Genomic DNA, 17,737 nt, shown 5'->3' on the forward strand with positions numbered 1-17,737 from the left:
ATTACCCTAGGCTATAGACTAGGATTTTTCTTGATTTTTTTGAAAAAATAGATTTTCCTGAAAATTTCACCATAGATCCTTGTACGTGTGTTGAATGACAATCTTTGGTTATAATATTAAGATTCGTGTAATTAGTCGAGTAATTACCATATAAGTATAATTAATTATAATTAATATTAAATATGTGGTTAAGCGCTCAATTTTACGAAATGCCGTCTTTTGACTCGATATCCTTAATCACCATATAAAATACCACATATACCCTAAGTTTCATTAAAATCTGAAGAACTTGAAAATCTGAGTAACATATTACCCTAGGATTTTTTTTTATTTTTTTGAAAAAATAGATTTTCCTGAAAATTTCAGCATAGATACTTGTACGTGTGTTGAATGACAATCTTTGGTTATAACCTTAAGATTCGTGTAATTAGTCGAGGAATTAGCATATAAATGTAATTAATTATATTAATATTAAATATATGGTTAAGCACTCAATTTTACGAAATGCAGTCTTTTGACTCGATATCTTTAATCACCATATAGAATACCACTTATACCCTGAGTTTCATTAAAATCTGAAGAACTTGAAAATCTGAGCAAAATATTACGCAAGGCTATAGCGTAGGATTTTTCTTGATTTTTTTGAAAAAATTGCTTTTCCTGAAAATTTCAGCATAGATCTTTGTACGTGTGCTGAATGACAATCTTTGGTTATAACCTTAACATTCGTGTAATTAGTCGAGTAATTAGTATATTGAAATAATTAATCATAATTATCAAATATGTGGTTAAGCGCTCAATTTTACGAAATGCAGTCTTTTGACTCGATATCCTTAATCACCATATAGAATACCACATATATCCTGAGTTTCATTACAATCTGAAGAACTTGAAAATGTGAGCAAAGTATTACCCTAGGCTATAGCCTAGGATTTTTCTTGATTTTTTTGAAAAAATAGATTTTCCTGAAAATTTCAACATAGATCCTTGTACATGTGTTGAATGACAATCTTTGGTTATAACCTTAAGATTCGTGTAATTAGTCGAGTAATTAGCATATTAATATAATTAATTATAATTAATATTAATTATGTGGTTAAGCGCTCAATTTTACGAAATGCAGTCTTTTGACTCGATATCTTTAATCACCATATAGAATACCACTTATACCCTGAGTTTCATTAAAATATGAAGAACTTGAAAATTTGAGCAAAATAATACCCAAGGCTATATATAGCCTAGGATTTTTCTTGATTTTTTTTGAAAAAATAGATTTTCCTGAAAATTCCAGCATAGATCCTTGTACGTGTGTTGAATGACAATTTTTGGTTATAACCTTAAGATTCGTGTCATTTGTCGAGTAATTAGCATATTAATATGATTAATTATAATTAATATTAAATATTTGGTTTAGCCATTAGTTTTACGAAATGCAGTCTTTTGACTCGATATCCTTAATCACCATATAGAATACCACATATACCCTGAGTTTCATTAAAATCTGAAGAACTTGAAAATCTGAGCAAAATATTACCCTAGGATTTTTCTTGATTTTTTTGAAAAAATAGATTTTCCTGAAAATTTCAGCATAGATCCTTGTACGTGGGGTGAATGAAAATCTTTGGTTATAACCTTAAGATTCGTGTAAGTAGTCGAGTAATGAGCATATCAATATAATTAATTATAATTAATATTAAATATGTGGTTAAGCGCTCAATTTTACGAAATGCAGTCTTTTGACTTGATATCTTTAATCACCATATAAAATACCAATTATACCCTGAGTTTCATTAAAATCTGAAAAACTTAAAAATCTGAGCAAAATATTACTCTAGGTATAGCCAATGATTTTTTTTTATTTTTTTGAAAAAATAGATTTTCCTGAAAATTTTAGCATAGATCCTTGTACGTGTGTTGAATGACAATCTATGGTTATAACCTTAAGATTCGTGTAATTAGTCGAGTAATTAGCATATTAATATAATTTATTATAATTTATTCTAAATATGTGGTTAAGCGCTCAATCTTACTAAATGCAGTCTTTTGACTCGATATCCTTATTCATCATATAGAATACCACATATACCCTGAGTTTCATAAAAATCTGAAGAACTTGGAAATCTGACTAAAATATTACCTTAGGATTTTTCTTGATTTTATTGAAAAAATAGATTTTCCTGAAAATTTCAGCATACATCCTTGTACGTGTGTTGAATGACAATCTTTGGTTATAACCTGAAGATTCGTGTAATTAGTCGAGTAAGTAGCATATTAATATAATTAATTATAATTAATATTAAATATGTGGTTAAGCGCTCAATTTTACGAAATGCAGTCTTCTGACTCGATATCCTTAATCACCATATAGAATACCACATATACCCTGAGTTTCATTAAAATCTGAGGAACTTGAAAATCTGAGCAAAATATTAGCAAAATATTACCCATCAGTCTTTTGACTCGATATCCTTAATCACCACATAGAACACCACATATACCATGAGTTTCATTAAAATCTGAAGAACTTGAAAATCTGAGGAAAATATTACCCCAGGCTATAGCCTAGGATTTTTCTTGATTTTTTGAAAAAATAGATTTTCCTGAAAATTTCAGCATAGATCCTTGTGCGGGTGTTGAATGACAATCTTTGGTTATAACCTTAAGATTCGTGTCATTAGTCGAGTAATTCGCATATTAATATGATTAATTATAATTAATATTAAATATGTGGTTAAGCGCTCAGTTTTACGAAATGCAGTCTTTTGACTCGATATCCTTAATCACCATATAGAATACCACATATATCCTGAGTTTAATTAAAATGTGAAGAACTTGAAAATCTGAGCAAAATATTACCCTAGGATTTTTCTTGATTTTTTTTGAAAAAATGATTTTCCTGAAAATTTCAGCATAGATCCTTGTACGTGTGTGGAATGACAATCTTTGGTTATAACCTTAAGATTCGTGTAATTAGTCGGGTAATTAGCATATTAATATAATTAATTATAATTAATATTAAATATGTGGTTAAGCGCTCAATTTTACGAAATGCAGTCTTTTGACTCGATATCTTTAATCACCATATAGAATACCACTTATACCCTGAGTTTCATTAAAATCTGAAGAACTTGAAAATCTGAGCAAAATATAACCCAAGGCTATATAGCCTAGGATTTTTCTTGATTTTTTTGAAAAAATAGATTTTTCTGAAAATTTCAGCATAGATCCTTGTACATGTGTTGAATGACAATCTTTGGTTATAACCTTAAGATTCGTGTAATTAGTCGAGTAATTAGCATATTAATATAGTTAATTATAATTAATATTAAATATGTGGTTAAGCGCTCAATTTTACGAAATGCAGTCTTTTTACTCGATATCTTTAATCACCATATAGAATACCACATATACCCTGAGTTTCATTAAAATCTGAAAAACTTGAAAATCTGAGCAAAATATCACCTATGATTTTTTTTGATTTTTTTGAAAAAATAGATTTTCCTGAAAATTTCAGCATAGATCCTTGTACGTGTGGTGAATGACAATCTTTGGTTATAACCTTAAGATTCGTGTAATTAGTCGAGTAATTAGCATATTAATATAACTAATTATAATCTATTTTAAATATGTGGTTAAGCGCTCAATATTACTAAATGCACTCTTTTGACTCGATATCCTTAATCATCATATAGAATACCACATATTCCCTGAGTTTCATTAAAATCTGAAGAACTTGAAAATCAGAGCAAAATATTACCTTAGGCTATAGCCTAGGATTTTTCTTGATTTTTTTGAAAAATAGATTTTCCTGAAAATTTCAGCATACATCGTTGTACGTGTGTTGAATGACAATCTTTGGTTATAACCTTAAGATTCGTGTAATTAGTCGAGTAAGTACCATATTAATATAATTAATTATAATTAATATTAAATATGTGTTGAATGACAATCTTTGGTTATAACCTTAAGATTCGTGTAATTATTCGAGTAATTAGCATATTAATATAATTAATATATGATTTTTCTTGATTTTTTTGAAAAAATCGATTTTCCTGAAAATTTCACATTAGACCCTTGTACGTGTGTTGAATCACAATCTTTGGTTATAACCTTAAGATTCGTGTAATTAGTCGCGTAATTAGCATATTGATATAATTAGTTATAGATAATATTAAATATGAGGTTAAGCCCTCAATTTTACGAAATACAGTCTTTTGACTCGATATCCTTAATCACCATATAGAACACCACATATACCATGAGTTTCATTAAAATCTGAAGAACTTGAAAATCTGAGCAAAATATTACCCTATGATTTTTCTTGATTTTTTTGAAAAAATAGATTTTCCTGAAAATTTCAGCATAGATCCTTGTACGTGTGTTGAATGACAATCTTTGGTTATAACCTTAAGATTCGTGTAATTAGTCGAGTAATTAGCATATCAATATAATTAAATATAATTAATATTAAATATGTGGTTAAGCGCTCAATTTTACGAAATGCAGTCTTTTGACTCGATATCTTTAATCACCATATAGAATACCACTTATACCCTGAGTTTCATTAAAATCTGAAGAACTTGAAAATCTGAGCAAAATATTATTCTAGGATTTTTGATTTTTTTGAAAAAATAGATTTTCCTGAAAATTTCAGCATAGATCCTTGTACGTGTGTTGAACGACAATCTTTGGTTATAACCTTAACATTCGTGTAATTAGTCGAGTAATTAGCATATTAATATAATTAATTATAATTTATTTTAAATATGTGGTTAAGCGCTCACTCTTACTAAATGCAGTCTTTTGAATCGATATCCTTAATCATCATATAGAATACCACATATACCCTGAGTTTCATTAAAATCTGAAGAACTTGAAAATCTGAGCAAAATATTAGCCAAATATTAACCATCAGTCTTTTGACTCGATATCCTAAATCACCACGTAGAACACCACATATACCAAGAGTTTCATTAAAATCTGAAGAACTTGAAAATCTGAGGAAAATATTACCTATTACCCCAGGTTATAGGCTAGAATTTTTCTTGATTTTTTGAAAAAATAGATTTTCCTGAAAATTCCAGCATGGATCCTTGTACGTGTGTTGAATGACAATCTTTGGTAATAACCTTAAGATTCGTGTCATTAGTCGAGTAATTAGCATATTAATATGATTAATTATGATTAATATTAAATATGTGGTTAAGCGCTCAGTTTTACGAAATGCAGTCTTTTGACTCGATATCCTTAATCACCGTATAGAATACCACATATATCATGAGTTTCATTAAGATCTGAAGAACTTGAAAATCTGAGCAAAATATTACCCTACGATTTTTCTTGATTTTTTTTGAAAAAATAGATTTTCCTGAAAATTTCAGCATTGATCCTTGTACGTGTGTTGAATGACAATCTTTGGTTATAACCTTAAGATTCGTGTAATTAGTCGAGTAATTAGTATATTAATATAATTAATTATAATTAATATTAAATATGTGGTTAAGCGCTGAATTTTACGAAATGCAGTCTTTTGACTCGATATCTTTAATCACCATATAGAATACCACTTATACCCTGAGTTTCATTAAAATCTGAAGAACTTGAAAATCTGAGCAAAATATTACCCAAGGCTATATAGCCTATGATTTTTTTTGATTTTTTGAAAATAGATTTTCCTGAAAATTTCAGTAGAGAACCTTGTACGTGTGTTGAATGACAATCTTTGGTTTTAACCTTAAGATTCGTGTAATTACTCGAGGAATTAGCATATTGATATAATTAGCTAGAGATAATGTTAAATATGTGGTAAAGCCCTCAATTTTACGAAATGCAGTCTTTTGACTCGATATCCTTAATCACCATATAGAACACCACATATACCCTGAGTTTCATTAAAATCTGAAGAACTTGAAAATCTGAGCAAAATATTAGCCAAATATTAACCATCAGTCTTTTGACTCGATATCCTAAATCACCACATAGAACACCACATATACCAAGAGTTTCATTAAAATCTGAAGAACTTGAAAATCTGAGGAAAATATTACCTATTACCCCAGGTTATAGGCTAGAATTTTTCTTGATTTTTTGAAAAAATAGATTTTCCTGCAAATTTCAGCATAGATCCTTGTACGTGTGTTGAATGACAATCTTTGGTTATAACCTTAAGATTCGTGTAATTAGTCGAGTAATTAGCATATTGATATAATCATTTATAATTAATATTAAATATGTGGTTAAGCGCTCAATTTTACGAAATGCATTCTTTTGACTCGATATCCTTAATCACCATATAGAATACCACATATACCCTGAATTTCAATAAAATCTGAAGAACTTGAAAATCTGAACAAAATATTACCCAAGGCCTAGGATTTTTTTTGATTTTTTTGAAAAAATAGATTTTACTGAAAATTTCAGCATAGATCCTTGTACGTGTATTGAATGACAATCTTTGGTTATAACCTTAAGATTCGTGTAATTAGTCGAGTACTTAGCATATTAATATAATTAATTATAATTAATATTAAATATGTGGTTAAGCGCTCAATTTAACGAAATGCAGTCTTTTGACTCGATATCCTTAATCACCATATAGAATACCACATATACCCTGAGTTTCATTAAAATCTGTAGAACCTGAAAATCTGAGCAAAATATTACCCTAGGCTATAGTCTAGAATTTTTCTTGATTTTTTTGAAAAAATAGATTTTCCTGAAAATTTTAGCATAGATCATTGTACGTGTGTTGAATGACAATCTTTGGTTATAACCTTAAGATTCGTGTAATTAGTTGAGTAATTAGCATATTAATATAATTAATTATAATTAATATTAAATATATGATTAAGGGTTCAATTTTACGAAATGCAGTCTTTTGACTCGATATCCTCAATCACCATATAGAATACCATATATACCCTGAGTTTCATTAAAATCTGAAGAACTTGAAAATCTGAGCAAAATATTACCCTAGGCATATTAATAAAATTAATTATAATTAACATTAAATATGTGGTTAAGCGCTCAATTTTACGAAATGCAGTCTTTTGATTCGATATCTTTAATCACCATTTAGAATACTACTTATACCCTGAGTTTCATTAAAATCTGAAGAACTTGAAAATCTGAGCAAAATATTACCCTAGGCTATAGCCTAGGATTTTTCTTGATTTTTTTGAAAAAATAGATTTTCCTGAAAATTTCAGCATAGATCCTTGTACATGTGTTGACTGACAATCTTTGGTTATAAACTTAAGATTCGTGTAATTATTCGAGTAATTAGCATTTTAATATGATTATAGATAATATTAAATATGTGGTTAAGGGCTCAGTTTTACGAAATGCAGTCTTTTGAGTCGATATCCTTGATCACCACATAGAATACCAAATATACCCTGAGTTTCATTAAAATCTGAAGAACTTGAAAATCTGAGCAAAATATTCTTGATTTTTTTGGAAAAATAGATTTTCCTGGAAATTTCAGCATAGATCCTTGTACGTGTGTTGAATGACAATCTTTGGTTATAACCTTAAGATTCGTGTAATTATTCGAGTAATTAGCATATTAATATAATTAATATAGGATTTTTCTAGATTTTTTTGAAAAAATAGATTTTCCTGAAAATTTCAGCATAGATCATTGTACGTGTGTTGAATGACAATCTTTGGTTATAACCTTAAGATTCGTGTAATTAGTTGAGTAATTAGCATATTAATATAATTAATTATAATTAATATTAAATATGTGATTAAGCGCTCAATTTTACGAAATGCAGTCTTTTGACTCGATATCCTCAATAACCATATAGAATACTACATACACCATGAGTTTCATTAAAATCTGAAGAACCTGAAAATCTGAGCAGAATATTACCCTAGGCATATTAATATAATTAATTATAACTAATATTAAATATGTGGTTAAGCGCTCATTTTCACGAAATGCAGTCTTTTGACTCAATATCTTTAATCACCATTAAGAATACCACTTATACCCTGAGTTTCATTAAAATCTGAATAACTTGAAAATCTGAGGAAAATATTACCCTAGGATTTTTCTTGATTTTTAAAAAAAAAAAAATAGATTTTCCTGAAAATTTCAGCATAGATCCTTGTACATGTGTTGACTGACAATCTTTGGTTATAACCTTAAGATTCGTGTAATTAGTCGAGTAATTAGCATATTAATATGATTAATTATAATTAATATTAAATATGTGGTTAAGGGCTCAGTTTTACGAAATGCAGTCTTTTGACTCGATAGCCTTAATCACCATATAGAATACCACATATACCCTGAGTTTCATTAAAATCTGAAGAACGTGAAAATCTGAGCAAAATACTATTCTAGGATTTTCCTTGATTTTTTTGAAAAAATAGATTTTCCTGAAAATTTCAGCATAGATCTTTGTACGTATGTTGAATGACAATCTTTGGTAATAACCTTAAGATTCGTATAATTAGTCGAGGAATTAGCATATTAATATAATTAATTATAACTAATATTAAATATGTGGTTAAGCGCTCAATTTTACGAAATGCAGTCTTTTCACTCGATATCCTTGATCACCATATAGAATACCACATATACCCTGAGTTTCATTAAAATCTGAAGAACTTGAAAATCTGAGCAAAATATTACCCTAGGATTTTTCTTGATTTTTTTGGAAAAATAGATTTTCCTGAAAATTTCAACATAGATCCTTGTACGCGTGTTGAATGACAATCTTTGGTTAAAACCATAAGATTCATGTAATTATTCGAGTAATTAGCATATTAATATAATTAATATAGGATTTTTCTAGATTTTTTTGAAAAAATAGATTTTCCTGAAAATTTCAGCATAGATCATTGTACGTGTGTTGAATGACAATCTTTGGTTATAACCTAAAGATTCGTGTAATTAGTTGAGTAATTAGCATATTAATATAATTAATTATAATTAATATTAAATATATTATCAAGCGCTCAATTTTACGAAATGCAGTCTTTTGACTCGATATCCTTAATCACCATATAGAATACCACATATACCCTGAGTTTCATTAAAATCTGAAGAACTTGAAAATCTGAGCAAAATATTACCCTAGGCTATAGACTAGAATTTTTCTTGATTTTTTTGAAAAAATAGATTTTCCTAAAATTTCACCAGAGATCCTTGTACGAGTGTTAAATGACAATCTTTGGTTATAACCTTAAGATTCGTGTAATTATTCGAGTAAAAAGCATATTAATATAATTAAAATAGGATTTTTCTTGATTTTTTTGAAAAAATAGATTTTCCCGAAAATTTCAGCATAGATCATTGTAAGTGTGTTGAATGACAATATTTGGTTATAACCTTAAGATTCGTGGAATTAGTCGAGTAATTAGCATATTAATATAATTAATCATAATTAATATAAAATATATGATTAAGCGCTCAATTTTACGAAATGCAGTCTTTTGACTAGATATCCTTAATCACCATATAGAATACCACATATACCCTGAGTTTCATTAAAATCTGAAGAACTTAAAAATCTGAGCAAAATATTTCCCTACGATTTTTCTTGATTTTTTTGAAAAAATAGATTTTCCTGAAAATTTCACCATAGATCCTTGTACGTGTGTTGAATGACAATCTTTGGTTGTAACCTTAAGATTCGTGTAATTAGACGAGTAATTAGCATATAAGTATAATTAATTATAATTAATATTGAATATGTGGTTAAGCGCTCAATTTTACGAAATGCCGTCTTTTGACTCGATATCCTTAATCACCATACAAAATACCACATATACCCTAAGTTTCATTAAAATCTGAAGAACTTGAAAATCTGAGCAAAATATTACCCTAGGCTATAGCCTATGATTTTTTTTTTTGATTTTTTTGAAAAAATAGATTTTCCTGAAAATTTCAGCATAGATCCTTGTACGTGTGTTGAATGACAATCTTTGGTTATAACCTTAAGATTCGTGTAATTAGTCGAGTAATTAGCATATCAATATAATTAATTATAATTTATTTCAAATATGTGGTTAAGCATTCAATCTTACTAAATGCAATCTTTTGACTCGATATCTTTAATCTCCATATAGAATACCACATATACCCTGAGTTTCATTAAAATCTGAAGAACTTGAAAATCTGAGCAAAATATTACCTTAGGCCTAGGATTTTTCTTGATTTTTTTGTAAAAATAGATTTTCCTGAAAATTTCAGCATACATCCTTGTACATGTGTTGAATGAAAATCTTTGGTTATAACCTTAAGATTCGTGTAATTAGTCGAGTAAGTAGCATATTGATATAATTAATTATAATTAATATCAAATATGTGGTTAAGCGCTCAATTTTACGAAATGCAGTCTTCTGACTCGATATCCTTAATCACCATATAGAATACCACATATACCCTGAGTTTCATTAAAATCTGAAGAACTTGAAAATCTGAGCAAAATATTACCCTAGGATTTTTCTTGATATTTTGAAAAAATAGATTTTCCTGAAAATTTCACCTTAGACCCTTGTAAGTGTGTTGAATCACAATCTTTGGTTATAACCTTAAGATTCGTGTAATTAGTCGAGTAATTAGCATATTGATATAATTAGTTATAGATAATATTAAATATGAGGTTAAGCCCTCAATTTTACGAAATGCAGTCTTTTGACTCGATATCCTTAATCACCACATAGAACACCACATATACCATGAGTTTCATTAAAATCTGAAGAACTTGAAAATCTGAGCAAAATATTACCCTAGGATTTTTCTTGATTTTTTTTGGAAAAAATAGATTTTCCTGAAAATTTCAGCATAGATCCTTGTACGTGTGTTGAATGACAATCTTTGGTTATAACCTTAAGATTCGTGTAATTAGTCGAGTAATTAGCATATATATATAATTAATTATAATTAATATTAAATAAATGGTTAAGCGCTCAATTTTACGAAATGCAGTCTTTTGACTCGATATCAATAATCACCATATAGAATACCACTTATATCCTGAGTTTCATTAAAATCTGAAGAACTTGAAAATCTGAGCAAAATATTACACTAGGATTTTTCTTGATTTTTTTTTGAAAAAATAGATTTTCCTGAAATTTTCAGCATAGATCCTTGTACGTGTGTTGAATGACAATCTTTGGTTATAATCTTAAGATTCGTGTAATTAGTCGAGTAATTAGCATATAAATATAATTAATTATAATATTAAAGATATGGTTAAGCGCTCAATTTAACGAAATGCAGTCTTTTGTCTCGATATCTTTAATCACCATACTGAATACCACTTATACCCTGAGTTTCATTAAAATCTGAAGAACTTGAAAATCTGAGCAAAATATTACCCAAGATTTTCCTAAAAATTTCAACATAGATCCTTGTACGTGTGTTGAATGACAATCTTTGGTTATAACCTTAAGATTCGTGTCATTAGACGAGTAATTAGCATATTAATATAATTAATTATAATTAATATTAAAAATGTGGTTAAGCGCTCAGTTTTACGAAATGCAGTCTTTTGACGCGATATCCTTAATCACCATATAGAATACCAAATATATCCTGAGTTTCATTAAAATCTGAAGAACTTGAAAATCTGAGCAAAATATTACCCTAGGATTTTTCTTGATTTTTTTTGAAAAAATAGATTTTCCTGAAAATTTCAGCATAGATCCTTGTACGTGTGTTGAATGACAATCTTTGGTTATAACCTTAAGATTCGTGTAATTAGTCGAGTAATTAGCATATTAATATAATTAATTATAATTTATTTCAAATATTTGGTTAAGCGCTCAATCTTACTAAATGCAGTCTTTTGACTCGATATCCTTAATCACCATTTAGAATACCACATATACCCTGAGTTTCATTAAAATCTGAAGAACTTGAAAATCTGAGCAAAATATTACCTTAGGCCTAGGATTTTTCTTGATTTTTTTGAAAAAATAGATTTTCCTGAAAATTTCAGCATAGATCCTTGTACGTGTGTTGAATGACAATCTTTGGTTATAACCTTAAGATTCGTGTAATTAGTCGAGTAAGTAGCATATTAATATAATTAATCATAATTAATATTAAATATGTGGTTAAGCGCTCAATTTTAGGAAATGTAGTCTTTTGACTCGATATCCTTAATCACCATATAGAATACCACATATACCCTGAGTTTCAATAATAACTGAAGAACTTGAAAATCTGATCAAAATATTATCCAAGGATTTTTCTTGATTTTTTTGAAAAAATAGATTTTCCTGAAAATTTCACCTTAGACCCTTGTACGTGTGTTGTATCACAATCTTTGGTTATAACCTTAAGATTCGTGTAATTAGTCGAGTAATTAGCATATTGATATAATTAGTTATAGATAATATTAAATATGAGGTTAAGCCCTCAATTTTACGAAATGCAGTCTTTTGACTCGATATCCTTAATCACCACATAGAACACCACATATCCCATGAGTTTCATTAAAATCTGAAGAACTTGAAAATCTGAGCAAAATATTACCCCAGGCTATAGCCTAGGATTTTTCTTGATTTTTTGAAAAAATAGATTTTCCTGAAAATTTCAGCATAGATCCTTGTACGTGTGTTGAATGACAATCTTTGGTTATAACCTTAAGATTCGTGTCATTAGTCGAGTAATTAGCATATTAATATGATTAATTATAATTAATAGTAAATATGTGGTTAATCGCTCAGTTTTATGAAATGCAGTCTTTTGACGCGATATCCTTAATCACCATATAGAATACCACATATATCCTGAGTTTCATTAAAATCTGAAGAACTTGAAAATCTGAGAAAAATATTACCCTAGGATTTTTCTTGATTTTTTTGAAAAAATAGATTTTCCTGAAAATTTCAGCATAGATCCTTGTACGTGTGTTGAATGACAATCTTTGGTTATAACCTTAAGATTCGTGTAATTAGTCGAGTAATTAGCATATAAATATAATTAATTATAATATTAAAGATATGGTTAAGCGCTCAATTTTACGAAATGCAGCCTTTTGACTCGATATCTTTAATCAAAATAATGAATACCACTTATACCCTGAGTTTCATTAAAATCTGAAGAACTTGAAAATCTGAGAAAAATATTACCCTAGGATTTTTCTTGGATTTTTTTGAAATAATAGATTTTCCTAAAAACTTAAGCATAGATCCTTGTACGTGGGTTGAATGACAATCTTTGGTTATAACCTTAAGATTCGTGTCATTAGACGAGTAATTAGCATATTAATATAATTAATTATAATTAATATTAAATATGTGGTTAAGCGCTCAGTTTTACGAAATGCAGTCTTTTGACGCGATATCCTTAATCACCATATAGAATACCATATATATCCTGAGTTTCATTAAAATCTGAAGAACTTGAAAATCTGAGCAAAATATTACCCTAGGATTTTTCTTGATTTTTTTGAAAAAATAGATTTTCCTGAAAATTTCAGCATAGATCCTTGTACTTGTGTTGAATGACAATCTTTGGTTATAACCTTAAGATTCGTGTAATTAGCCGAGTAATTAGCATATAAATATAATTAAATATAATTAACATTAAATATATGGTTAAGCACTCAATTTTACGAAATGCAGTCTTTTGACTCGATATCTTTATTCACCATATAGAATACCACTTATACCCTGAGTTTCACTAAAATCTGAAGAACTTGAAAATCTGAGCAAAATATTACCCAAGATTTTTCTTGATATTTTTGAAAAAATAGATATTCCTGAAAATTTCAGCATACATCCTTGTACGTGTGTTGAATGACAATCTTTGGTTATAACCTTAAGATTCGTGTAATTAGTCAAGTAAGTAGCATATTAATATAATAAATTACAATTAATATTAAATATGTGGTTAAGCGATCAATTTTACGAAATGCAGTCTTCTGACTCGATATCCTTAATCACCATATAGAATACCACATATACACTGAGTTTCATTAAAATCTGAAGAACTTGAAAATCTGAGCAAAATATTACCAATATCTTTAATCACCTAGGATTTTTCTTGATTTTTTTGAAAAAATTGATTTTCCTGAAAATTTCAGCATATATCCTTGTACGTGTGCTGAATGGCAATCTTTGGTTATAACCTTAATATTCGTGTAATTAGTCGAGTAATTAGTATATTGAAATAATCATAATTATTAAATATGTGGTTAAGCGCTCAATTTTACGAAATGCAGTCTTTTGACTCGATATCCTTAATCACCATACAGAATACCACATATATCCTGAGTTTCATTAAAATCTGAAGAACTTGAAAATGTGAGCAAAGTATTAACCTAGGCTATAGTCCTAGGATTTTTCTTGATTTTTTTGAAAAAATAGATTTTCCTGAAAATTTCAACATAGATCCTTGTACGTGTGTTGAATGACAATCTTTGGTTAAAACCTAAAGATTCGTGTAATTAGTCGAGTAATTAGTATATTAATATAATTAATTATAATTAATATTAATTATGTGGTTAAGCGCTCAATTTTACGAAATGCAGTCTTTTGACTCGATATCCTTAATCACCATAAAGAATACCACATATACCCTGAGTTTCATTAAAATCTGAAGAACTTGAAAATCTGAGCAAAATATTACCATAGGCTATAGCCTAGGATTTTTCTTTATTTTTTTGAAAAAATAGATTTTCCTGAAAATTTCAGCATAGATCCTTGTACGTGTGTTGAATGACAATCTTTGGTTATAACCTTAAGATTCGTGTAATTAGTCGAGTAAGTAGCATATTAATATAATTAATTATAATTAATATTAAATATGTGGTTAAGCGCTCAATTTTACGAAATGCAGTCTTCTGACTCGATATCCTTAATCACCATATAGAATACCACATATACTTTGAGTTTCATTAAAATCTGAAGAACTTGAAAATCTGAGCAAAATATTACCCTAGGATTTATCTTGATTTTTTTGAAAAAATAGATTTTCCTGAAAATTTCAGCATAGATACTTGTACGTGTGTTGAATGACAATCTTTGGTTATAACCTTAAGATTCGTGTAATCAGTCGAGTAATTAGCATATTAATATAATTAATTATAATTAATATTAATTATGTGGTTAAGCGCTCAATTTTACGAAATGCAGTCTTTTGACTCGATATCTTTAATCACCATATAGAATACCACTTATACCCTGAGTTTCATTTAAATCTGGAGAACTTGAAAATCTTAGCAAAATATTACCCTAGGATTTTTCTTGATTTTTTTGAAAAAATAGATTTTCCTGAAAATTTCAGCATAGATACGTGTACGTGTGTTGAATGACAATCTTTGGTTATAACCTTAAGATTCGTGTAATCAGTCGAGTAATTAGCATATTAATATAATTAATTATAATTAATATTAATTATGTGGTTAAGCGCTCAATTTTACGAAATGCAGTCTTTTGACTCGATATCTTTAATCACCATATAGAATACCACTTATACCCTGAGTTTCATTTAAATCTATTTTTTGAAAAAATAGATTTTCCTGTAAATTTCAGCATATATCCTTGTACATGTGTTGAATGACAATCTTTTGTTATAACCTTAAGATTCGTGTAATTAGTCGAGTAATTAGCATATTAATATGACTAATTATAATTAATATTAAATATGTGGTTAAGGGCTCAGTTTTACGAAATGCAGTCTTTTGACACGATATCCTTAATCACCGTATAGAATACCACATATACCCTGAGTTTCATTAAAATCTGAAGAACGTGAAAATCTGAGCAAAATATTATTCTAGGATTTTTCTGGATTTTTTTGAGAAAATAGATTTTTTTGAAAATTTCACCATAGATCTTTGTACGTATGTTGAATGACAATCTTTGGTTATAACCTTAAGATTCGTGTAATTAGTCGAGTAATTAGCATATTAATATAATTAATTATAATTAATATCAAATATTTGGTTAAGCGCTCAATTTTACGAAATGCAGTCTTTTGACTCGATATCCTTGATCACCATAAAGAATACCACATATACCCTGAGTTTCATTAAAATCTGAAGAACTTGAAAATCTGAGCAAAATATTTCCCTAGGCTATAGACTACGATTTTTCTTGATTTTTTTGAAAAAATAGATTTTCCTGAAGATTTCAGCATAGATCCTTGTACGTGTGTTGAATGACAATCTTTGGTTATAACCTTAAGATTCGTGTAATTATTCGAGTAATTACCATATTAATATAATTAATATAGGATTTTTCTTGATTTTTTTGAAAAAATAGATTTTCCTGAAAATTTCAGCATAGGTCATTGTACGTGTGTTGAACGACAATCTTTGGTTATAACCTTAAGATTCGTGTAATTAGTCGAGTAATTAGCATATTAATATAATTAATTATAATGATTAAATATATGATTAAGCGCTCAATTTTACGAAATGTAGTCTTTTGACCCGATATCCTTAATCACCATACAGAATACCACATATACCCTGAGTTTCATTAAAATCTGAAGAACTTGAAAATCTGAGTAAAATATTACCTTATTCTATAGCCTAGCATTTTTTTTTTTTTTATTTTTTTGAAAAAATAGATTTTCCTGAAAATTTCAGCATAGATCCTTGTACGTGTGTTGAATGGTAATCTTTTGTTACAACCTTAAGATTCGTGTAATTAGTCGAGGAATTAGCATATAAATATAATTAATTATAATTAATATTAAATATATGGTTAAGCCCTCAATTTTACGAGATGCAGTCTTTTGACTCGATATCTTTAATCACCATATAGAATACCACTTATACCCTGAGTTTCATTAAAATCTGAAGAACATGAAAATCTGAGCAAAATATTACCCAAGGAATTTTCTTGATTTTTTGAAAAAAATAGATTTTCCTGAAAATTTCAGCATAGATCTTTGTACGTGTGTTGAATGACAACCTTTGGTTATAACCTTAAGATTCGTGTAATTAGTCGAGTAATTAGCATATTAATATAAATAATTAAAATTCATATTAAATATATGATTAAGCGCTCAATTTTACGAAATGCAGTCTTTTGACTCGATATCCTTAATCACCATATAGAATACCACATATACCCTGAGTTTCATTAAAATCTGAAGAACTTGAAAATCTGAGCAAAATATTACCCTAGGCTATAGACTAGGATTTTTCTTGATTTTTTTGAAAAAATAGATTTTCCTGAAAATTTCACCTTAGACCCTTGTACGTGTATTGAATCACAATCTTTGGTTATAATCTTAAGATTCGTGTAATTAGTCGATTAATTAGCATATTGATATAATTAGTTATAGATAATATTAAATATGAGGTAAGCCCTCAATTTTACGAAATGCAGTCTTTTGACTCGATATGCTTAATCACCACATAGAACACCACATATCCCATGAGTTTCATTAAAATCTGAAGAACTTGAAAATCTGAGCACAATATTACCCCAGGCATAGTATAGCGTAGGATTTTTATTGATTTCTTGAAAAAAATAGATTTTCCTGAAAATTTCAGCATAGATCCTTGTACGTGTGTTGAATGACAATCTTTGGTTATAACCTTAAGATTCGTGTCATTAGTCGAGTAATTAGCATATTAATATGATTAATTATAATTAATATCAAATATGTGGTTAAGCGCTCAGTTTTACGAAATGCAGTCTTTTGACTCGATATCCTTAATCACCATATAGAATATCACATATATCCTGAGTTTCATTAAAATCTGAAGAACTTGAAAATCTGAGCAAAAAAGGATTTTTCTTGATTTTT

Source organism: Panulirus ornatus, chromosome 2, assembly GCF_036320965.1.
Source record: "Panulirus ornatus isolate Po-2019 chromosome 2, ASM3632096v1, whole genome shotgun sequence".
NCBI classification, from domain to species: domain Eukaryota; kingdom Metazoa; phylum Arthropoda; class Malacostraca; order Decapoda; family Palinuridae; genus Panulirus; species Panulirus ornatus.